The following is a 25058-nucleotide window of genomic DNA, read 5'->3' on the forward strand; positions in this document are numbered from 1 at the left end:
CATACATAAAGCCTATTAAAAAAAGGCATATTCACGCCACATGGACTCCTGTTGAATGTGAGGCCCTGCGCAGCTCTGAATAAAAGGCAGAGAGGCAGGCAGAAACAAGGTGTGGGGTTTTAGTTCTTTCGTCCAGGATCACTGAGTAAGAAGGGAGGCTCTGCAGCCTTCACATCCTTCCCAAGTAGGAGTTTGTTCTCAGGATGGAGAGATACTGAGTGTGTTACCTACTGTGCACCCAGTAAGAAACAGGACCTTGTGTACCCAAGATGCTGTCCTGCTCCTCTGTGCAGCAGCTTTGACTCAAGCTGTGGAGAAGGGACTAGCTTTCCCGGCAAAATGGTGTTTTCTAGGTAACTCCATGGAAGATGGGTGTTTCACCTGAGTGCTACCTTCATTTACTCTAATGAATTTTAGGTGCTGGGACAGGACATAGCATTTTTTTTTGAGGGGAATAGAGGGAGGTGTGTTGAAACGTAAAAAAATTAGTACCCTGAGTAGTCCGTCTGAATTTGGTCCACACTACCTAACAGAACAAATGATATTCTGTTTTTCATCCATTTGTAAATTCTGAATATTTTAATGGTTTTTAGTGAAGTGAATCTAGACAGCTTGCTCTTGGCTAGTATCTTTTTATGATAACTCTTGCAAAAAAATTTACAAATGTCACAACTGGATTAGTTAAAAAACACTGAACCCCTCTGAACATTTTTGTTAAGAATTACATGCCATAGACACACACATAATTTATTGATGATCCACAGTAACTTTTTATGTGGTTAATTTAGCCTGTGGTTCTTACCTAAGCCCTGAGATGACTTTGTATTTGCCATGAATGTGTACAGACTGCTGACGCATATGGTAACTGAACCCTTCATGGCTTCAGTTTGATTTAGTTTACTTCCCCTTGGGGGTGAAGTAACCTAACTGAACTACTACCACCTTAGGTGTGTGCACACATATTATTTCAGTTCAACTAATTAATTTTAAGGTGATTTCACTTATTTTCTTAATTTAGACTAATATTTTCCAAATGTCTCCATACAGACAACTCTCAGGCAAAACTGAGTCCTACATTACATACAATTCTGGTTTTTTGGTGGGTTTCCCCGCTCCAAGTTCTGTCCTTGTATTTCCTCTTCCCAACTGTGGATAGTTTCTTTGTCACTCTCTAAGGTTGAGCTCCTTACATAAATTACCCAGGTGTTTGTATTTCTCTTCTATTTTGAACAAGCATGGCATACAGCCTCCACTGGGTTTGAATTAGTGTAAAAACAAAGGTTACATTGTTAATTTGGAATGTTTTTGTAAATACTCTTGATAAAACTGTGCCAGGCTCAGCTCTATGTAATCTGCAATGTATATATTGCTCAGTTTAGTCACATGGGAAAAAAACTCTTTCATTTTAAAACTAAGTTCTGCTTTAACACTTGCTAGCTTTCAATATTTGTGTCTGTGATCAGTAAACCCATATTTTTATATATTAATGATGTCTTACAAGCTTACACACATATGTGTATGTCAGTATGTAACAGATCTTAGAAACTAATGCAACTTTTATCTAGAATTTACTATCATATGCTAACAGACACTGTATCACTCATGAAATTTCTTTTCCTATACTCATATGCTTCTTCAATACATCGTGAACCTTTCCTTTTCTTGTAATTCTGTTATCGATGTCCCTTTAAAAATGTCCACATGTTTTTCCATACCTCTAATGACTGCAGCTGAGGACACGTGGGCTGCTGCTTCATGAAATTTAAGGTCATTTGAAAAAAAAAGACTTTAAAGAGAATGAGCAAAATAAATCATGAGTGCTAATCATAGTTGCACAATTTTTCATATTTTTCCCCATACTCCAGATGTAAATATATCTGAGCAAGCTCAGACATTTGTTGGTGAGATCTCATTACATTTTAACCAAATCTTTCTTGTTGAAAAATATATTCAAATAATAACATAGCTCTTCAGTGTCAAATGGTCCTAGTGAGTCTGAGGTTCTAATATACTTCACAAACTGCTCCACTTCAAGTATCCACTAGCATGAAGCTGCCTGTGCAGAAAACGTTGGAGGAGGAGTGGGTCTGCTCGAGGAGCCTACAGGCAGCAAGCTGCTGTGCTGCAACCCTGCACGCTTCTGCACGCTCTCAAGGGCACTCCAGCACTGATGAGTCTACCAGGGCTCTTCAAGCACTGATAATTTGCCCAGCCACTTGAGGCACTGACACAGAGCTACTTTCTTGGCATGTCTGCAGGACAAATGCGCTTCAGAGACTGAATGAGATAATAAGAAACATGTTCATTAGCCATGCCTTACCCTATATGTATAGCACCAGAAAGATATAGATGCCAGCTTGAAGATTGGAATAAGAAAAAAAAATTATTTTGTCACTTAATTGCAGGAATAGTGTCAAAAGATTCTAGAAATAAACTAGGTGTGAAAGGAAGGTCCCAAATTGCAAGCAGAGAAATGACAAGGACCTCCATTTTCCTGACAACTTCCTTGGGGAAAGGGAATTGTTCTAAGGATGGGTTAGGCAGCACTGACAGCTTGTCTGTCTGATTTGCGCAAAGCACTGTGCCTCATTCATCTTGATTTTCTCTATAATTTTTTTCTCAGCAAAGTAATTAGCAGAAATGCTTATTTCCATATAGTAGTGGTCAGATGACTGAAAAGAAAAAGGAAGAAATTCTTATTTTAAAAGAAACAGATCAAGTACTGTTAGCAGAATATGGAGTAAATTCATTCCTAAATAATACAGTTTTGCAGTCAATATTGCCTCAAAAATTTGTTTATTCAAATCTATGATCTTGTCATATTTGTTTTCTTCCCTGAACACTTACTAAAGCTTACCAGAATTGAACTCCTGGATCTCAATATGCATTGAAATCAAGTAATTAACTGAAGATAGGACAATGAAATCTGAAAGTCTTTTGTTAAAAAACAAGTTTACTTTGAAGATAATTTGTCTTATATAATGATTTGTACCGAGGTTTGAGTCTGTAGACATACCAGAATAACTGCTTATGACATCCTGACAGACACAACTTTTGATTGTAACATATGGATATGGATAATTTCATCTGAATATGAAATATTTGTAAGACTATGTACAAATAACTCATGAAGTTTGTTCAGCAAATGAGTACATTTGAATTCATTTCAGAGCTTGTTGAAAAATAAAATAAATTCTGGGTGGTATTTGTTCAGAGGCCTTGACTTTGGAACTTGATTCTTCCATTGATCCCAAAAGTTAGCTGGCCCTAGGTCACTCTGCAAGGCAAATTTATTGCCTTCTCCTGTGAAAAAATCTCTTAGGAGTGAGGTGGAGTCTGTGCTCCCATTGTGAGGGATTACTGGGTTCACATCAGATTTCACTGATTTTTGCAAACTTTAAGTATATAAATCTAAGAGCTCAGTAGCACGTTTTACAAATCAGTCAATAAATCAGTATACTGATTAACATCTTTTTTTTTAGTGAGCCACAAGTTGTTATCAGGAACTTGGATTGATCTGACAAGTGGCTGGAATTTGTTTTCTTTTTAGTTATTTCTAGCCAAATTTTTCTAAGTCTGCTTTCATTAGCAGGGTAGAACTCTTTTCAATAGGTGTAATTTAATGGTATTTTATTTGGTTGTGCTGTAGGCTCTGTGTTCTTTGATGAGAACAGATTTTTAACTTCTATATAGAGCTAATTGGATTTCTTGATTATCTTGCTGAAGCTAACCAAAATGACCTTCCCGTGAAGTGGAAGCCTGAAAGATTTTCTTTCAGAAATAATACTCTTTTCTTCCTGATAACTGTGTATTGCTTCAAGTTGGCTAAATAGTCCATTCTTTTTGTGTGTGTGTGCATGTGTGTGTGTTGTTTCCCTGAAGAGTAGCTGTCTTCTATTCAGAGGTACATCTCCACAGTCACATTTTCAAAAAACATGAGGGGACTATTTCTGCATTATGAATAATTTGAAATGAGAAGTAAACTAGTGTGCATATGAAGCAAATACTTTAAACGGATTTTAGTCTAGAAGGCATTTTTTTTAAATGGTTTAAGCAAGCCTCACATAACATTCATAAGGCAGGAAGGTATTATTAGTTGATGTCATACATGAAGAGACACAAGGAAAAATGTAGAAGAGGATTTTTTAAAATACTTATTAGCATTGGCCAGTTTCTACTGAAGTTAGTCTTGAGCTTGGTATATGTAGAATTAGGTCATTTTGGTAGCCCATCATACATGACTGTAGCAGGATTACAACATAGGGTGAGTCCTGGAAAAAAAATCCAGTTACATTGATTAAAACTGACCCCTGAAAAAGACAATCAGATACTCTCCCATCCACCTCTGTGGTACTGATGGCAATGTTTTAATTCATTTTTCATGATCGTTTTGCTGTGTTGTTTTTATGTTACTTGTTTAATTCACTTTTTTCAAGTTCCACATTGAAAGAGTCTCTCAAATTCATTCTCAAATGTGCTCATTCATATGCCTCCATCAGAAACATCCACATGAATGTGTTGCTCAGAACAGGTTGAGATGAAAGTTGGTAAATATCAAAATGGGACAACTTGCCAGAGAAAACAGGACTTGATGAGCCTGCAGTCCCTTGCTGATCTGGTATCTACAAACCTCTAAGTACCATTTCCTTTTCCTGTTTATAAATGCCAGTTGTTCACTGACAATCATGATTTGGGTGATCTTTATTTGCTTTCAAGACTGTCAGAAGTATACAGGCATGGTCTAAAAAACCACTTAAATGACTATATAACTTTAGGAATCTGCTCACGTGCTCGGATTGTATCATTAATGTTAGCTGACATACAGTCACAGAGATTGCCAGTTGAGTAATATTGAAATATCCCTGAAAAGAGGTCACACCATAGCGTATAGACATGAGTTGTGATGTTGGAGCTGTTGCTAGCTGTTTCTGGGACTGGTTTCCTCTGGGCTCAGGGTCTCCTTGTGGCTAGTGTGGATCAGAAGAGCTGGCTGCAGATTCTTCTCTGCCAGATCCAGATACTTTCTGGTGCTTTTTCACTGTCAAAGAAGCTGAACCATTGCAGCCATGGATAATTTGCAAATGGGAGAACAAAAAGTAGAAGGAATGCATCTAGTCCATTATATCAGTTGTTTATTACAAGAAGGTCCCTAAATCTTTACAGAAAATCCCAGTTACCAACCCTGCTTTGAATGTTTCTCAGTGTATATATTGGCAAGATACACCATGTATACTGGAAAACTTGATTTTGTGTATTTGTTCCTTCTGCAACATGTGCTGAAAAGACATACTCAGTGACAGAAAATAAATTTTTAACCCAAAATGCTATTTAACAGTATTTTCATATGGAAGTTCAGGAATTGTTCAAGATACAGGTGCAAAAAACAGAATGAATAAATATGAAGCAACCAACAGCCTTCACACAAGACAATCTGAGTATTTTTAAGCTTCTTCTGATATAAATACCACTTTATTTTAAGGTATGGGGGAAAGAATTAATGTTGCTCTTAACCACCTGTATTTCCACTTTCTTTGCCACAAATGTGGGGGTGTTTTGCCAGCAATTTGTAATGACATGACTGTACAGTACTTTGAGACCGTTAAAGTAATGCTGTCTTTCTATCCTGTATTATAATTTAGAGAACTGTCATTGATTACATAAAGATTATCTTGGCATTGCCTTGCTTCATAACATCCAAATATGGACTAAACTGGCACCTTCATATGGAAAAGTGCCCTTCTTCCAGACATACTGGGGTAGAAAAGAATTGAATGAGCCTTTTAGTACTTAACTGATTATACACATTCTATGATACTTGTTTACAAATATTTTTTTTGTTTCTGTAGCTATTTTGCATTCTGAATGTCTCTCTTTCCAGGTTTCCATAGCAACTCTTGTACAGCCTGATCATTAGAAAGAAGTTCTCTTTAATTGATCTCCTAATGTATAGCTTAATAGTAACTGTTAAGCAGTCTTTTGTTTCCAGGTCATATTTAAGGTTCATATATTTGCATAAAAACATCTCATTAGCTCAAACCAATCATTATTAGTAATTTTCTTCCTTTAGTTTTTAATAACTAAACCCTCATTGAGGTTTTACAAATAGCAAATATTTATAGCTTGTAGAAAGGGCTTTCTCTGTGAGCCTGGGTGCTTTGTTTCTATGAGCAGCAAGAAAATTACAGAGCTTCAAAATTTGATCACATAATACAAAAAGAAGGTGTGTTTTTCTTCAGTTGAAATTTAAATGAACTGTGCTAACTATAGGCCAGAGGCAATATTTAACGGCAAGGTTGCGGTGTATTAGAAGCTTGTACAAATATGAATAATAACGTAAAAATTAACCAAGAATAACTGAGAATTTCCCAGCCCCCACTGCCCCCACTGGCAGCACAAAAGCCACAAAATTCTTGCACTAAGTAGCAGCATTTTCAATGGTATCCTTACCTGAAACAGTCAAGTGTAGATATGTAAAACTAAGTGAAAATAGCATCTGGACTTTACTGTTTATTTGACAATAAGGCAATCAATTGACTGTTAGATGAAGAATTGAAACTAACCGTGTGCTTCTCAGCACACACAGTTGCAGATTTATATGGGTATGAAATGAGTTTTATTGAACAAGATCCTTTGTAAACATGTACCTCTGTAAATATGCAGTTTGCTTCATCTTCTTGTATACGGAAGAATTTAAATGTAAATTCAGATAAACTGAAAATGGAAGATTTTCCACTTAGAGGAACTGGGGGGGAACAGCTTTCACCAGTGTAAAGATCCCATATTTTCCCTTGATCTTTTATAACAGACTTTATACTCTACTCTAGAACCAGTTAATATTGAAAGAATAGTTTTAAAATAATATCATCAGGCCAAAATGCATCAATATAGGTCACACCATCATGCTTAGCTCCAGAAAATGTAATTAGCACATATAATCTTTTCTTCTTTTCCCCTTTTCTTTTTTTTCCCTTGTGCATCCTTGACCTCTGTGTGTCTTTATAGAAACTCTAATAGCATTAACATTATGCTACGATTAAAAAGCTAGACAGCACAACAATGCTGCTTGACAAGATATTTTTACAATCCTTTTTGATGTCATTCTGTTGGGATTGAATGTCCTTTGAACTCTTGCAAATTAAGTGGATGTTCAGTGGATGTATTCTCATATGGTATCTCTTTGTGTTATCTGTTAGGTCTCTTCTGCTGTTTGGAATGAAGGATTGGTTTCCATTTATCCTAGCACCTACAACTTTGTTAAACAGTAATTATTCATGTATAACATGGATTTCAGAATTAAGTTTAAAAACTGGATTTACTATCACTTTTCAATATGTTAAATGTACGTTTTAAACAAATTGTATAAAGACTATGCAAGCTAACATGATAAAAATGCATTAGCTTTTGTTTCCTGAACTATTTTCATCAACTAACATCAGAGTTTAAACATAAAGCTGAACCCAGCCCCCAACATACCAGTAGTGTAATATCATTATTGATTGTATCATATTGTGTATGCTCTAGTCACATTATTCAGGCATAAAAACAGAAGAGGGGTAGAAACTGAAAAGCTCTGTGTAAATTAAAAGCATGTTATCCAGAAAAAGCATCGAAGCTTTTAATGGGGTAAAAAGAAGGGCATTATCATAGCATGAATCTTCCATAACCAGGCTAGTGCAGAACTGTGAAGTATATGTTGTGTATTTCCAGCTGGAAAGAAAATCTGGTGAGTTTTCCTTAAACCTCTCTGTATTTTTAAGTACAGTAAGACTGATAAGAATCACCAATAGCGCAAGACCCTTTTCCTCTGAAAGAACCAAACCAAAAAAACTGCAAGCATGTGAAACTTTATTATCTAGAGTTGCAACTGAACCACCTTCACGGGAGAGAAAAGCCAGGAAGGAATAAAGGCAGAATTCCTGAGGAATGTCACAGGGAGAGATGTCATGGAGTGGTTTGACACTAACAGGTTCCAAAAAGTCAAGAACCATCAACCGGGATTAAAGTAGATAATAAAGGGACCAAGCAACCCAGTGACATTTAGATTTATGAACCAAGAACAGGAGGCCTGTAGTTAAGCTGCAAGCAGATTTCTCTTCTTAACAAAAAGATGGAGGGATTGAAACAGGAGCTGAAATTGCTGATAGAAAGTAGTAAACACAAGTTAGGTTCTGGTGACTGTACTGTTTCACTTTGCCATGCCATCAGAGACATGACAAGTCCAGATAACAGATAGGATAGCTGTGCAAAAGGCTGAAAGAAAATTGGAGAATGTGGAAACTAAAAGCAATATGACAAACTGAAGGGAAACGGAGAGGGACATGTTTAATTTATACACCTGTAATAGGTATTTTGCTGTTGAGAAGGATGAGAAATGGATTTAGACAGCGATTAACTCATGCAGAATACTAGAGAGTAGCAGCTTTCAGAAAAATACACTAGTTCTTTGATGATATGTTTTTATTATGTATGAAAGGTATCTGCTAACAGGATGTTATTAAAACATGGGCCCTCTCCAGAAGAAAATGGGAGACCGGGTTACCCAGGACATGGAGAAGGCTGAGGTACACAAGGACTTTTTTACCTCAGTCTTCACAAGCAAGCGCTCCAGCCACACCGCCCGAGTCGCAAAAGGCAAAGGCGGGGACTGGCAGAATGAAGAACCACCCACTGTAGGAGAAGATCATGTCTGAGATCATCTAAGGAACCTGAAGGTGCACTAGTCCATGGGACCTGATGAGATGCATCCACAGGTCCTGAAGGAATTAATGGATGAAGTGGCTAAGCCACTATCCGTCATATATGGATATGCATAATACCATATATAGCACAAATACAAGCTGGGCGATGAGTGGATTGAAAGCAGCCCTGTGAAGAAGGACCTGGGGGTGTTGATTGATGGGAACCTCAACATGATCCGTCAATGTGCTTTTACAGCCCAGAAAGCCAACTGTATCCTGGGCTGCATCAAAAGAAGTGTGACCAGCAGGTTGAGGGAGGTGATTCTCCTCCTCTACTCTGCTCTTGTGAGACCCCACCTGGAGTACTGCGTTAAGTTCTGGGGCCCCCACCATAAGAAGGACATGGACCTGTTGGAGCGAGTCCAGAGGAGGGCCACGAAGATGCTCAGAGGGATGGAACACCTCTCCTATGAAGACAGGCTGAGAGAGTTGGGGTTGTTCAGCCTGGAGAAGAGAAGGCTCTGGGGATACCTTACAGCAGCCTTCCAGTGCCTAAAGGGGGCCTACAAGGAAGCCAGAGAGGGACTTTTTACAAGGGCATGTAGTGATAGCACAAGGGGTAATGGCTTTTGGATTTAGATTAGATGTAAGGAAGAAGTTCTTCACTGTGAGGGTGGTGAGACTCTGGAACAGGTTGCCCAGAGGGTTGTGTGTGCCCCATCCGTGGAAGTGTTCAAGGCCAGGCTGGATGGGGCTTTGAGCAACCTGGTCTGGTGGAAGGTGTCCCCCCTATGATTCTATGGTTGTATGATTAACCATTCAAAAAATAAAGTTTATATTATCTTCCCTTGGTTCAGCTTTGTGCATCTGCATTAGGATACAGTTTTCAGCCAGTGAGCTCAGACCGTGCTTTTTTTCTTCCCTGAACCAGTTCCCTATTCGTACAAAAGATGGAAATTTTAATTTCTTATCAGTGTTGTATGTGATATCTTGTGCTTTTCCTGTGCACAATTCATCCCCTGTATTGAAGACAGACCTAATAACAGACTTTCTCCAACAGTCATCAGTTTAAGTGCATCACAAACTTTACTGGCTTAATTTGTCAGGTGAAAGGCTATTATTTCCATTGTACAAATGCTAAGCTAAGGCCTAAAGAATTATTTTCTCAGGCAGATTTCTATTTCCAGAGAGCTGACTACAGATTAGGTTCAAGCATGTTGACTTGATTTCAAGCTCTGAAAGAGCAATCTGTAGTGGGCACAGATATATTTTTTTCCTGTCCATTTCCTCTTTCATTGCACCTTCTGCTTCTCCTGCTCCAAAAGATCCCTCCTCCAGTTTCTTCTCTATTTTAACACTGCCTCTTCACTCCAATCTCATCTGCTTCACATAATCTGCCCCACTCAGCATTTCTCAGGCTTCAGATCTTACTTAAAATCTCCTTCCTCACTGAGTTTTCTCTTAACCTAGTTTCACCATTAAAGCATCCCATTGCCTGCCGGGCTTCATGATGACTGCTCAATATCCTTTGTTCCCTTCCTTGGGTCACTCTTTGGGGCTGCGGAGTGAGAGAAAGAACTACACAGCATACTCAGCAAATCAAGGCAAATGAGCTGTGACGGGAAGATCACAAGACAGTGTGTGAGGTTACTTGCAAAGTGGGAAACTTCACAAAAGGGTGGAGCAGGCTGACTTCAGGCTTCCTTTGTATCTGGTAGTTAAGGAACACCACAATCAGGGGCAATTCCAGAAGGGTGTGCAAGAATAAGCAAGGCAGCTAAAATGGTAGCTACTATGTAGGGGTTCATAGTGGTCCCAGAGGTGTTGCTAGTGGAAGGGAGATGCCCCAATGTGAAGTGGAGATCAGGTCTTGTGGCATGTCCTATCCTGGCTCGTGCAGCCATTTCTGATACTGTTCAACCCCTGGAGGTGAACGTTTTTGTGCAGGCCATGGTGCACAGGGAATGCCTTGGGCCGGGGCTAGGATTGATGGCAACAGCCCTCCCCTGCGGCAGGCGAGCACTGATAGTTGTGGCAGCGCAACTGAGGAACTGCAATAAGAAGGGAACAGGCTTCAGTGTACCCAGAGGTGATCAGAAGTAATGAACATGAGGTCAACAGGAGGGATGCTGCAGAGACCACAGCCTAAGCCCCTCCCCAAGGACAAAAAAAGAAGGCATGAGTGAGGCAAAGCAGGAGTTCTCAAGGAGGATGCTACTTCTAGCAGCAAGAGCAAGGCTCCACATCCATGCACACCTGGTCACTTATAAAACAGGTTCAGGGATGTAACATCAAGAAGGGCAAACATTCTCCTGGGGGAAATCCAGGTGGACCACTCAATGAACTGGGTTAGGACCAGAGCTGGAAAGAAGCAGTCAAAGTGATAGCTTTTGGTGACTCGTGTGGGCAGAGGCACTCATCTGCGAGTCTGAATTACCCTCCAGAGGGGTGCCAACCAAAATGGCTGGGATTGATAACTCTTGGATCTCCTTTTAATGATGAAGTACACACGAACAGCTAAGAAATTCTGGATTTATCTTTCAAAATATTTGCTTAGAATTATAGTTAGATGAGCTGACTATCTACAAATATTGAGATTTATACTGCATGGACTGTGGAGCATAAAGGAATGGAAATAGCTACCAAGTTATCAACTACTTGTATTTGCTACCAGCAACAGACAACCGGAGACAACTAGAGAAAAGTGAGTATAATATTAACAATCTAAAAGCTATCCTTCAGTAATATAACTACAATTCCTGCAATAAATACTAAGAGAGAGGCAAATTTTTATGTGTTTAGGAACAATAGCATGGATTAGTAAAGATGAGGTCTTAGCTTTTTGTTGATACAGTTACAAAGTTAGTGCATGAAAGCAATAGGAAATGTTTCAAGTAAATCATCAAATACAACTGCTACACGCTGGTCCAGCATAATTTGGCTGTAAAGTCTGTCTAAACTCCTCCCAGTAAATTATTGCACAGTGAGAATGATCCAGCAATTATATAGAGCCAGAACAGTCTTGTGTGTCTTTCTTGACAATTTCTTCTTAATTTAGTGAGAGAACAGTTTTTTAGGGAAAAGTTGGTACTCCTGCGTAGATCTGATCCCAGGCTCTGCTTTCTCTGCAATATATATTCTGAAGTCCCAGCCGCGGGGATGGAAATTGTAAGCCACATAGCCAGTTTATACACACATTAAAAAGTGTCACAACAGAAGGCAGGAGGCAACCTCAGTGGAGGGTGTTTGTAGTTTCTACTTCTCTTCAGATGTTTATTTTCAGAATCTTCTCATCACTGATCCTTCCTGGGAAAAGTCTTTGGGCCTCCTACTTCCCTGAAACTCAGTTGCATTCCAACTTGGCTCTGTTAGTCTCTCTACTTGCCCAAGTTTTGCAACGCATGTATCCACATGAACAAACTAAAGGGAGCTAATAGTTGGCATCCAATTTAGCATGGCATACCCAGCTAGAGGATTATTTCTGTATACAGATGTGATCTATGCTATACCGTTCAGCCTGAGGCTGAAGAATGGGACTGTTTTATTTATTAATACAGACATAACTGGGTAGGTATAGCATGAGTCAGTTACAAAATTAACATACCTTGATGCTATATATTTTCAGGGATGCAGCACAGGTATCAGTGTGTGACCCTCAGTAATCTGGTAGGTTACTCCCTGCTGTATCATTCTGCTGACTCTGAACTTGCAGGGTGTTTTCTTGAAGCATAAGAATAAGAAAATGGAGTAACAGAAGCATGTGAGAGCAATTTCCACAAAAGTTTGAGGGAAAACCTTTAGGAAGTGTTGGACTAATAACTACTAACTACTTGCAGGACTAATAACTAGACAAACCTTGTGGTAGCAATACTACCAATAGCTAAAAATTTCCTTTAGTGCACCACTGCACAAATGGGAGAATGCATATAATGCATATAATAATCTAATTAAGTGAAAATATTAATCCTGGAAGCAGTGACCTTCAAGCGACTTCCTCAGCTTCCTGCAGGATCTACAGCTTCCCATCTCCTGTTTCTCAGAATAAAGTTTTAACAATTGTATTTTGATGTTAAGATAGACTGGAGTGATATTGAAGTTCCTCCAGCCTTCCTTCTGAAACTCAGAAAAGGGTGCAAAATTGAAGACCTAGAAAAAGCACACAGTCCCTGTCAAATAGGAGAGGAAAGACAGAGTATTCAAAGGATCATACCCAAACCATGAAAGCTGTACAAAGTGTTTTATAGTGTGTCAAGCTCCTCCCACCTTTGCAAAGCTTAACAGTGAGAAGAGGTAATTGACCTAATCCTCATTTTTATACTCTTCCTTCACTATCATGATGCATTTTAGGTGCACATATTTAATTTCATTCAAATTATTGCCCAATACAATGAAAACAATGTATCAATAAAAGAAATAAATGTCTTAATTAGTTACAAAAATAAATATGTAAATTCCTCATTATCTTGAGTGAGAATAAAATAACATGCTTGAAAAAAAAGAAAGAAACCTCAATTCAAGAGATCTGGTGTTCAAAAAAAAGGAAAAACAAATATATTGAGAAGTAATTTTAAGAGCTGGAGAATATCAAAAGGGAAAAAAGAAGAAAGAAGCATAGTTAGAAGCTTAAAAAAAGTATCGTAATTATAAATTGTAATTTAGAGCATAATATAACAGTTCTAAAAGACTGAATGAGAACAAAAATGAGAATAAAAGGAGCAGGGTGGTGGGAAAGAGTCAGTGATCACATTAAATGCCACAGTGACAATTTCAAAATGAGAGCACAGATGAATCAGAAGTCTGAGGTGAACAAAAGAAAGGCGAGAGATGTCAATGAAAGCAAGGCTAAAATTACACTGCCTGTAAGGTTTTGGACATACTGATACTGCTTAAGGGAACAGCTTAGAAGACCACTGTATTCAAAAGCCAAGACCAATAATACCTAATGCATTCAATGCAAATTTTAAAAACCACAGTAAATATCCTGTATGTTGTGCAAGGAAAGTATGTGAAAAACCATTCTATACAGTTCTTTATTTCTTCAGAAAACCAAAGATAGTTTGCGCTAAAAGCAATTTGTACAAACATGGATTTTAAAGTCAGAAAAAAATTGTTAGGTATGCTCATACCACTTGTGAACCTCAAGCTGCAAAATGGCACATCTTCAGCCCTGTGTTCAGCCTGATAACTCATAAGGTCATTGCGTAGGCTGGAAGGGTTGAACTTGCAGACTACTGCAATATTGCAGTAGTCAATAGTTTAAATAATCATTTAGTACTTTTCTAATTAGACATGTTATTGCTTGGAGAGCTTTAAATAAAGGTATTTACCAGTTAGACTGAAAACTGTTACATCACCTCCTATACAAAATATTTTGAGAGAAATAAATGGAGAACAATGTATTAACTCAGCCTACCTTATAGATATCTAGCTTATTGGAAAACATACTAGTACAGACTGTCCCTGGGTTTAGTTATTACTGGTCATGCAGAGATCAATTCACCTCACAAGGAGGACAGTTCAGAGAGAAGAAAAATGGTAGATTGACAACAATTTTTTTCTCAAATACAGTGAAATATTCAGAGCATAATGCTTAAGTAATGCAATGAATCTGTACTGACTTGAAGGATTTTACATAATTCTAGGCAGTCCAGGATCAATAATATGGAGATGCTTTTAAATTCTAAATCAGGATTAAATTGAATGGAATTCAAAACAAAGATATCTCACTGAGATTGTTCAGTTAAAGCCTTCAGAGTTGAACTTTTGTCTAAACGAAGCTCTTATTTTTCTTGGTGGCTGGAAGTATTGTGAAAAGCACCTAAAAGATCATATACTTTAGCTGATTAGAGCTAATTGTCATAATCAAGAACAATTAAAGCAGCAAGTCAAAACAATAGGTAAGCAGTACTAATTTTTCCCTGAATTAGCCATGTAATCAAAAGCTTTGTAAGCCATTCACAGAATATAGTAAGGATAAAAGCTGAATTTATATAACTTTGAAAACCACTCATTCTCTATGTAAAAAATGTAAGCCAAAGTTGGACTGCTAATACCAGGAAGCAATCAGTTTTTTTCAGCACTCAGGTGCTAAAGGTTTATTGCTGTTAAACTGGAAGTGAAACATAAATATATGTATAATATAAATCCTTAATGTCATTGAAAATACGAATGTGGCATTGAGTTTCATCTAGCAAGGTTTTTGACTGACAGCTCAAGTCAGAGTTACCAATCTGAAACAAAAGAAGAAGGAGAAGAAAGAAAATCTAGATTGATGGAGCAATCTTGCTCCTATTCAAGTCAATGAAACACTCATTCAAGCATGATCAGGCTCCTTTTGTGCTATATACTAAGTACATAGGACTCTCCATCTTTGTCCAAGGGGGTTTACCTGAGGAGAAGGTGAAATTTAAAATTTCTCTTGATCATTAGAGTTAAGTTGATGATCATTATAGCCATTATGATTGTGTTTACATTATCAGTACAAGGGATTTTAGCATCAATTAACTGTCTAAAACCTGAGGATCTTTATTTTTTCCTGAAAATTTTCAAAATTGCAAATAGAACTGCATTTTCTTGTATTTGAAGTCTTTCACTACTTATTTTACTGATATCTTTATTGCTTACTACTAGTCATTCTGAAATGGATAAAAATTTTTTTTTTATTCCAATATTTCCTGAGGTCTGTGTAAACAAACTTTTTCTACTTAAGCATGATTTTCTGGTTTTGGTAACAGCTTGATATTTCTTTCCCATAGAAAACTAGCTCTAACAGGTGCACATTCTTACAAAAACTTCTTATTTTATAAAGGAAAGGTTGATTTAGTGGCATGCAAGTGTGTATCTAGGGATGAAAAGAAAAAAGAATGCAGGTAAGTTATAATTACCTGTATCTAAAACCAGGATATGAGGAAGTTTTCTCCTTTGTCTTCTAAAATTAGAAAAAATTACAGTTCATCTTCCCCTCTTAGAAACTCATTAACAACCTTCCTGATAAATATTAAAACCCTCTTCAGTGTGTCTTGCAATGTTTTCAGTTCTGCTTTGGCATGCACAGAACGGTGCCAGTTTGTACATCTATTTCTTATTTAAACTAACCAGAACTAAAAATAGAAAGCACTACATGCCCTGGTTAATCTGATCCAGTCAATACGATCAGAGTGCAATTAAAACCATTTATTTTTAAGATGTGTTTGATGTGTTTCTGTTATTTTAACAGAAAGGCTCAACGGGGGGTTTACTTCAGGGTTAACCCCCCAACTTTACAGGCAGTTTCTCAGTCTCATTCCTGCCACCTCAGCAGTCATCATAGCTTGCCATAACAAACCAAAGCCTTTGCATAAACAGGTTTAGGAGTGGGGGGCTGAATGCAGCAGGTAGATCCAAACCTGCAAATAAAGCACCGGGCTGTGTTCTTTCTTTATTCTTAAAGGTTTTAGTCTTTAAAATAATGAAATAATCCTACAGGAAGTTAAATGTCTCCTCTTGACCAAAGGTACTTGCAGTTCAACTCTTCTTTTTTTTTCCTCCTGCTATTTTTTTGCCATCTAATTGTTTCATAACCCTTTTTCAGCTGCATGACAACTGCAGCAGGAAGAGGTGGAGGGTTACAGTTGTGCCCTCCTACCCTACACTGCCTGTTGGTAGAAGACAAAAGAGATTTGGTAGTAACTGGGCTGAGGAATTTGAATGTAAATCACCACTCTGTGAGCAAATAAGTGTATTAACAAATGAGCTATCATAGTTGATGTTGGATGGTAACTGTACTAGGAAAATGAAAGTGCATATCTGCATCCCTAACTTAGATACCTAAGCTATTGAGAGGAATGTGTTTTAGGAACTCCCTTTGGTTGGTACTTTTCTAACACAAAACCTGCTCCCTTTCCATGCTAACTTTTATGAAATTACAATTTTTAGCTGTTATTCTCTTTTCATGACCTGCATAACAAGTATGAAAGTCCAGCTTTGATATTTGTACTTTCATCATTGGGGCCAGGCACTGAGAAGTGAGACACTTGTGTGTACTTTTGGACGCCGCATGTGCTGCCTCCATGCACACAGCAGCTCTTTTCTATACTTGCTTTAGAACAGCTACCTGTCTACTCAAGGACGTATACAGATTCTTATGTTAGATGTAATGACGATTGGGTTTACAAATGAGCAAAACCTGAATTTTCACTGTCCAGCACCCTGAACTGCTGTCAGATTTTTCAAAGCCATATGACATTGAAAGTCTTCTAGCCGGACTTCCAGGAATGCTCAGCGAAGAGAGTGGTCCTTTACTTCAGATACAGTGTGCAGCATGGGCTTCTCCCAAGATTTGCTTCCATGTATAAATATTGGGACCTCAAACATTACCCATTTAAAGGGGAAGTGGGTCATTATCTGCATCCACTGAAGTTAGGAAGAATTTGAATTTCACTGCAATTTTGTCACAGAGGTGACGGTGAGACCTTAAAAAATAACAGACATTCCAGCACAAAAAGTGAAGTTCTCTTTCAAATCCTATTTGGAAACAGAGCTGTGGAGCTTCTGAGTAGCTGGAAAGAGGTCTTCAGACCTCTATGATTTAATTAGTTTTAAATGCATAAAATTTCATAAAATTAAATTAATAAAATTAAATTCATAACATTCATCCATTTAAGTTCATAAAATGCATTTGGTATAAAAATCCAATTCATACTATTTTAAGTACATTTATTTTCATACTTTGAGACTGAGTCTTATGTGATATAAGGTATTATACTGCTTTACCCAGGATACCAGCTTACACTCTGGCTAATAAATTTTGATGTAAGTCCTTTAAAATCTAGATAACTCCTGTGAAGACTGGAGCATGAAACAATGAGTGCTTCCCATGCACACATGGTGCTAAGAATGTCCTCTCAGGTGGGATCCAGGCTTTCTTCTAAACCAGGCAACTCTTGTACTGTGTAAAGAATTGAAGTGCAAAAACTTTAAGCACTCTGAAATTACAGCAGCTGACCTTATGATAGACTCAAACTGGTTTGCTTATTTGTAAATTAATACTATTCAGATTTAAGAAAGTCTTCATATTCAGATTTTATATTTTCAGGTACCCTTAACTGAAAAAGACATTTCAACAGGTTTGTAAAATTTATCATTTAGTTATAATCTACTGTAAGCTAAAGGAACTTGAACACTTTAGGAATATTTCAAGTGATTAGGTTGTCATTAGGAAAGTATTAATAATTATTGTTTATAACTGCTCTAACTACAGTCAAAGACAGTTCAGCAGCTCAGGTCACCCTCAAGTAGTCCCAGAGGGATTCAGGGCAGCTCAGTCAGCCTGGCAGCTCCCGTAATTTCACTGCTTTCGCAGATGCTGCCTGGTCGTACACAAGCAGGGGCACAAAGCATGCAGACTGGCTTTGCTGCAGCACCCTCGTCCACGTGCTCTGGGGTGGACTAATGCACAGGGCAGCTGTAGCTTTTTCTAAGGAAGCCTGTACCAGTCGGAGGCCCATGTCTTTACTTCATCATGGGAAAGCAGTGCCTAAACCAAACCAAAACAAAAACCCCTGTCTCCATTTCTTTCTCACATTTGCTTTAGCTTAGAAGAAAGTTATATTTGGAGCAGATGGAAGAAGATGTTCAGTTCACTGGAGCACCAAATTCCTCTCTTGATTTTTTCATTCCCAGTTGTGGAAGACACCCTGTATTGGCCCCAGACAATTCACCCTGTTTCTAACCCCAGGGGCTACAGCAGACCTTTCAAATGCATTGTTACTACTAATTCACATTGCTTACTCTCTCGTTGAAAATTTTGCCCTTTAACATTACCTGATAAAAAGCATATTCACCTTCTTATGTAAAGGAGATATAGGACCATAACCTTTCTTTAAAATGTGTGCTCAATACTTATTTTATCAGCCCAGACAGTGTTGGTTTAATTCCAAAAATGAAAGTTCTTTGGACCTAAAGCATCATATAGTAAAAAATATTTTAGTTTTTATCTGCCTGTCTAGAGACTTTTTACCCTACCAGACTGCTTGTGTTCTTGCTTCTAGTGTGTAAACACAGGAGGACTTTCTGGGTCACTGAGTCCCGTTTCCTCTCATAACAGACATTGTTTCTTCACAGTTGTTTTAAGACCTATCATAAATGTGGGGTTTTTTTCTATTGTTTAAACCTTTTAACACTGAAGATTTCACATATATTGAAAGAAATTATAATTTCTTCTGAGTAGTAAATTCCTGCATGGTTTTTTTCTCCTTGGTGGTAAGGAGTAAAGAAAATACTAATTTAGTCTCTTTTGATAGCAGTCTAACTCCTTCCAATCATCTTAATAGCCCAGTCGTCCTATGAACGACCAAAATCTCCAGGTCTATAACTCTCTCGCTTCTTTTCAGCTGATGTTATCCTTGCATACAACAGGAGTTTGTTACTAATCTCAAAATCAATAATCTTCCATTTTGCAAAATTTCATCCCATTTCCAATATTTTAGCCTCTCAAGATCACTTGGTTATTCCCATGTGATATCTACATACACCTTTTGCTTTCATAACTCAGTTTTGTTCATCAATAAGTTTTACTCATGCTCTTTTTTGAAACATTCTCCCCCCCCTTTCTTTTTAATGTCATTAACAGAAATAAACAGATCAGTCCCAAGATTTATCCTTGATCTCCCCAAATAACATCCATAGAACCCAATAGTTCCTCTTCAGTAAGCTTTTGTTGTCATCTACATTTCCTTATCCACTTTACAATTCTTGTCTTAATCCCTGTATTCTCTGGCTAAAGTAGTAATTTCCTATGTGGCACCATATCAAATACTTTAGTAATTCTAGTTTATATTTCCCCTGTGTAGAAAAAAATCATTATCAAAAAAGGATATCAGATTAGTCCAGCATGATCTGCCTTTAGCAAACCTGTGTTGCATTTTCTACTATTTTATCTCAGTGACTTTTTATTCAACTCTTTAAAAGCTAAAGCCTAGCATACTATTGAGATCAGACTAATTTCCTCTCACCCTTCTCTTCTACTCTTGCTCCTTTATACCAAGTCTTACATTTTGTATCCTGTAATCTTATGGCACTACCACTGACTTGATAGATCTCTTTAAAATACTTACCCCCTCCACATTCAGACCTCAGAGCTCAGTGTAGCCCATGACTTTAGTAATGAGTTCCCTCGTTTTATTAAGGCTTGCCCTTTTGAAACCCAAGTTCTCATTACAAACCTACTATAATTTAATTTAAACTGAATCAGTTCACAATCACTCAATCAGACATTTATTTGTGCTTTCAGCCCTTTCTATAGCAACTTTCTTTAGACTTGTTTTCGTATAGAGTGGCATCACCTTTTGCTAGTTCAAGGTTTAATGGATAAAGAATGTAATAACAATTAAACCCAGAAAGTCCTGACCCCATTGCTGTAGTGAGGATGTTACCTGCTCAACTCCACAGAGACTTTAAAACAGGAATTGAAAATGACTGGCACAACTCTGGGGGTGTCCAGCTCAGGGCTGAAATAATGTCAGAGTCAACGACTGTGATGTGGAAGGGTTTTGGAACAAGTAGACTGTCAGTGAAGGTTTTTTCTTGAGATATTACAGAAAGAGAGAAAAATGCACTTGAGTCTGGAAGCGAAACAGAAAGGACAAGAGCAACTTTGAGACAATTATTTTTCCAGATTTTTCTCATGTGTCTATGACTACGCAGAGATATGATACTAATTGCTCCTAACTGTCTCGTTTCAGCCTTCTGTTTAAAACTGCTCAGTTGTAGCAGTTTTGGACTGACTTTACCAAATACAAGGGCGTTTCTCCAAAATGCTCCTCCAGACTCCTGCTTGGGACTTTCTGATCCAGAAGCAGAGTTTTGAATTTAATATCTCATAATGGATTTTATTTCCTTGGATTTGTCCAGTCAATTTTTCAATCCATGTACACTGATAGCACCTGCAGCCTTCTTTTGCAAGGTGTTTTACAGCTCAACTATGTTGCATGAAGAAGTATTTCCTTTCTTTGAATGTATACTGTCATAGTTGCATTTGATGCCTGTATTTGATACTTGCTAATTCTTGCCTGGGGAGGTACAGTGAGCAGCCTCATTCTTACTGTCTTCCTAGTGTCACTCATAATTTTTGGGGCTATCTTATCTCTCTGTGGTCATCCCTTTTCTAGCATGAAGATAGCTCATCTTAGCTATTTTCTGCTACAGAAATTATTCCATGTTCTTGAGTTTTAGTAAATATGTACTGCATTTAAAGAAGCATGCATGAAATTTTAAAAGAAAGAGAAATAAAACTTTTATTAGAGCCATGAAACGTTACAGCCGATCTTCATTCTTTTCTCAGTGAGCAAAGGGGTGTTTGAAGAACACAATTATGATTAGTGGTTTTTGTTATATTGTGTGCTCTTATTACTGTTACCTAGGTTAGTTTGAAAACCTAGTTCAAGCAAAAGCCATGAGAGATCAGCCATGTTTCTGAAAGATGTAAACAGAGATGGCTTGCAGGTGGAGTGCCTCTCTGCAAACAAACAGAACCGCAGTAGCAGTCAAACACAACCAGTCCGTGCTCAGTGCGCACCTAAGATTAGAGCTGTTCTGGTTCACCAAAGCTGGCATAATCAAACTGTTCTTTACCAGGCTCATCTTTTTTCAGCCTAATATTTGTACCTCAGCAGCACACAATAATCAGCAATGACATCAGGGAACTTAATACACTGCCATTAATACCCAAAGTGCTTGCCTACCTGCATACTTTAGAATTGTTGTAGTATTTTCATCCTTTTTCCTTTGATGAAAACAATTCCACACTATTGAAAAGACTCAGGAGAGTATGGAGCAAGAGTCCCCAGGAGAAGCCCTGTGTAGCATTACATGAAAAATTCTCAGTGCAAGCTTTTAACTGAGCTGAAACTAAAGCAAAAGAACTGGCAAATGGCCCCTAGCATCTTATTTTATGCAACTGTGAGATCAGATCCTAAGATTTGTACACATGCAGAATCCTGAACTTAAATCAAAAACATCTACAGGACAATTTGCCTAGCCCCAGCTTTGTGGCTATAGGCTAGAATTTGAGATACTACGTGTATAAAATTTAACACATACATTTGAATAACAATTTTGACACATAAAAAGGAAATAGAAGTACACTTTATTGGCAGTGAACAGGTGATCTGTATCTGGAAGGTTACCCTGTTCTTCAGTAGTGCCATGCATAAGAAAGAGAAGGTGGCACGTGAAGGACTTTGCTCACAGTAGCAGGGCAATTCCTAGACTGATGGAATGAAGCTAATTTTGAGTGGTGAATTTAGCAGGAATGATTTGTTACCTTTCAGTATAAAATATTCATTTGTTAACTATGAGCAGTAATTAGCTCAAAGTACAATTAGTACAATAACTTCCAGTAATTTTGGTCAGTTAAGCCCACATTTTGCTCATAATATTTAATAAAATATTAAAAAGTGTGACTACTTTTATATCATCATCTTTAAAAACCACACTAAGTTATTTTAATCAATATACTTGTTTTAAGTAAAAGCCATTTAATCTTCTGACTTATACATTAACCTTCCATTAAGTATTAGTGAAGAAGTTAAATGCACCTTAGTCAATAATGCTAATGCAGGAACTGTTGTATTACCTATGGAGAAATGCTTATTCATATTATGTTAAAGTGGCTATCCTTAACGATTAGCTATTATATGTCAGGAAACTGATCATAAATTTGAAATATTCTGTAGGAAAATGAATTATAATGTTGAAACTGAGTTCTCTGTACTGTAATAATTCTGAAATGAGGTCATCTACTTCTCCTGGTCAGTGCTTTTTAAGGCAATGATATTGAAGTGATGAAGATACCCTTGATGATACTTTAACCTCACCTTGTGGTTTCACATCTTGGTGGGTAATAAATGAGACTGGTAATTGAACTATACTAAACTGAAATATACAAATCTACCTGCAGGTATATGGTGAAGGTGTTTTAGCATAAATTCTCATAGCTCTGATTCTACCTAGAAATGCCTAAACATACCACTAAAGTAAGCAAAATGCTACAGTTATGCCAAAAGATTTCTCTGTGTTTTAGCCTAAATTAAAGCGTCAAACTACCTGCTTATAGATTTTGTTCTGTATGACTTTTTCTACCTTTTTTTTCCTAGAACAGATTTTATTCTAAACCAGTTTGTCCTCCAAGATACATTTTTTACACTAATTTATCAAGCTGCTTCCACAGTGGCATACTCCCTTTCCCCTTGCTTTTGGCTGCACACTCCTGCTGTTTTCCTTCTCTCAGGTCTGGTATCTGTGTGGATATCAGCTGAGTTGATTCAGCTGACTGATCTGACATGAAACTTTTTTTTTTTTTTTTTTTTAAGAAAGAATAGTTTTCTATTGGGTCAGCCATCAAAATCCATTTGTCCTTTAGTTGCATGATAGCTAAGGTCAACATGAGGGGAGAGAACCTATGGATGGGGAAACAAACTGAGACAGTGTCTTTTGTCAGTAGTTAGTTGTTAGGTTAGCTTTGCTGTGATGCAAAATGGTACCTACATAATACATAGTGCAGGTAATCATGAAAGGGACAGCAAAAATTTGCTTAGGTGCCCAGTCAAGTGATATACAAAAATGCATTGTAATGTAGACTGTAACTTTCAAAACAATAGAAAAGAAAAAGAAAGGAAAAATATATGGTGTATACTTGCAAATAAAAATAATTTTGCCTGTCTTTTGAGGTTGGGCATGAGTAGTTTTCAGGATATCACATTTTTTAAATTGTTGATTTCCCCCCCGCTATGGTGTGGTGCTGGTTTTTCTGATCCTTTTCTGATCTTTGTTTCAGCACTGTAAATGATTATTCCACTTACATTCACCTCTGCCTGTCCTTGCTGTATCATCTGAGTGCCTTCTGCTGACTTTACAAAATTGTGTCTCCAAATCCTTAACGCTACATCTGGTGTCCGAAGGTTGAAGTACATTTGAAAAAAGCCAAGGTCTCAAAGGTAGAATTTAATTGTTTGTTATATAGTTAAATTACAAACAGATTGGCATCATATAGCAATATAACAATATAATAATCCATATAACAAAACTGAGATGTCTCCCATCTGAATTCTAAATAAAACATCTTTTTTACATATTTCTGAATTTTGGAGGCTTTTTTTTTCTGTCTCACAGCCTGGTCCCATTGTTTTCTCATTACCTTCAAGCTCTTTCCAAAATACCAAGATTTTCACTCAGTGATCACTAAAATAAAAAGCCGGACAACTATTTCCATATCTTCCTTAACCAAAGACCTAGTATTTCCTTTTGTGTGAGAGTTTATACCACTTCAAAACTCCAGAATGGGTAATGTGGAATGATATGCTTAAAGACGCGCTTACTATGGCCACTGGACAACAGCAGCTGTGTGGTGCTTGAAAATGCCATTACTTCCTCACGAAATATAAAACTTGTTTCTGAAAAGTACTGGCATTTTGTTAGTGAGACAGTACTATGAAATGCTCTATCATATTATAATTTTACTCCCTCTTCCATATGGGAATAGTTAGACACAGACCACTGAAATTGTTATGTTACTAACAACAGTTGAAAAAGAGAAGCTTTGGATTCTCAGTATCTTCACAGCTACTTGAAATGTATTACTTTGAAACAAGTAGATTGTTTTAAAAGGCAGTTGATGTGAAATAACTAACCAGAATTACGTAATATTAAATTGTGTTGCTGAAAAAGCCATAATTTCTTTTTTTATGTGTAAAATCCATTTTATCTTGGAGGATTACAAGACAAAGCACATTTGTTTACAAAAAGTAAAAAAAAAAAATCCCAAAATTTCCTGTACTTGAAAAGTAACATGAACTGACACTGTGACACTGTGATAAAACCTTCAATTTTCTGTAATATGGAGATTTCTTTACAACTCTGTATTCACTTTATCAGTTTTTTTACCAAAGATGTTGCATTTGAATACCTATGGTAAATACCCTCTTCACCCCATTATCTGCTTCTTGCTGATTCACTTTATCCCAGTTTGATCCCTTTGTTACACTTCTTCAAATGCTTCTTTTGCTGCATTTCCTTCAATGGGTGAAAACATTCAGACTCAGGATTAATGACAAACAGATCATTATCTACTCCAACTCTCCTCTTTCCCAGTTTCTAGCTTTTGATTTATGGTCCTTTCTCCTGACTCTTAGTCTAATGAAGTTTACTAACTTTTAATATTCTAGTAACCCACACTTAAACTAAATAGTTAATTAGGAGATCTCAGACTTAGGGCACCCATTCCATCTTCCCCCTTCTTAATTTCTCCATGGATGTTCTTCATAGTCCTTTTATAAGAGCCTCAGTTAGTTCCTTCAGTTTTTGTTTCCAAGTTCTCTTTATGCACCTGACCTCATAAAAATCTTT

Source organism: Harpia harpyja, chromosome Z (genome assembly GCF_026419915.1).
Source record: "Harpia harpyja isolate bHarHar1 chromosome Z, bHarHar1 primary haplotype, whole genome shotgun sequence".
In the NCBI taxonomy this organism is placed as follows: Eukaryota; Metazoa; Chordata; class Aves; order Accipitriformes; family Accipitridae; genus Harpia; species Harpia harpyja.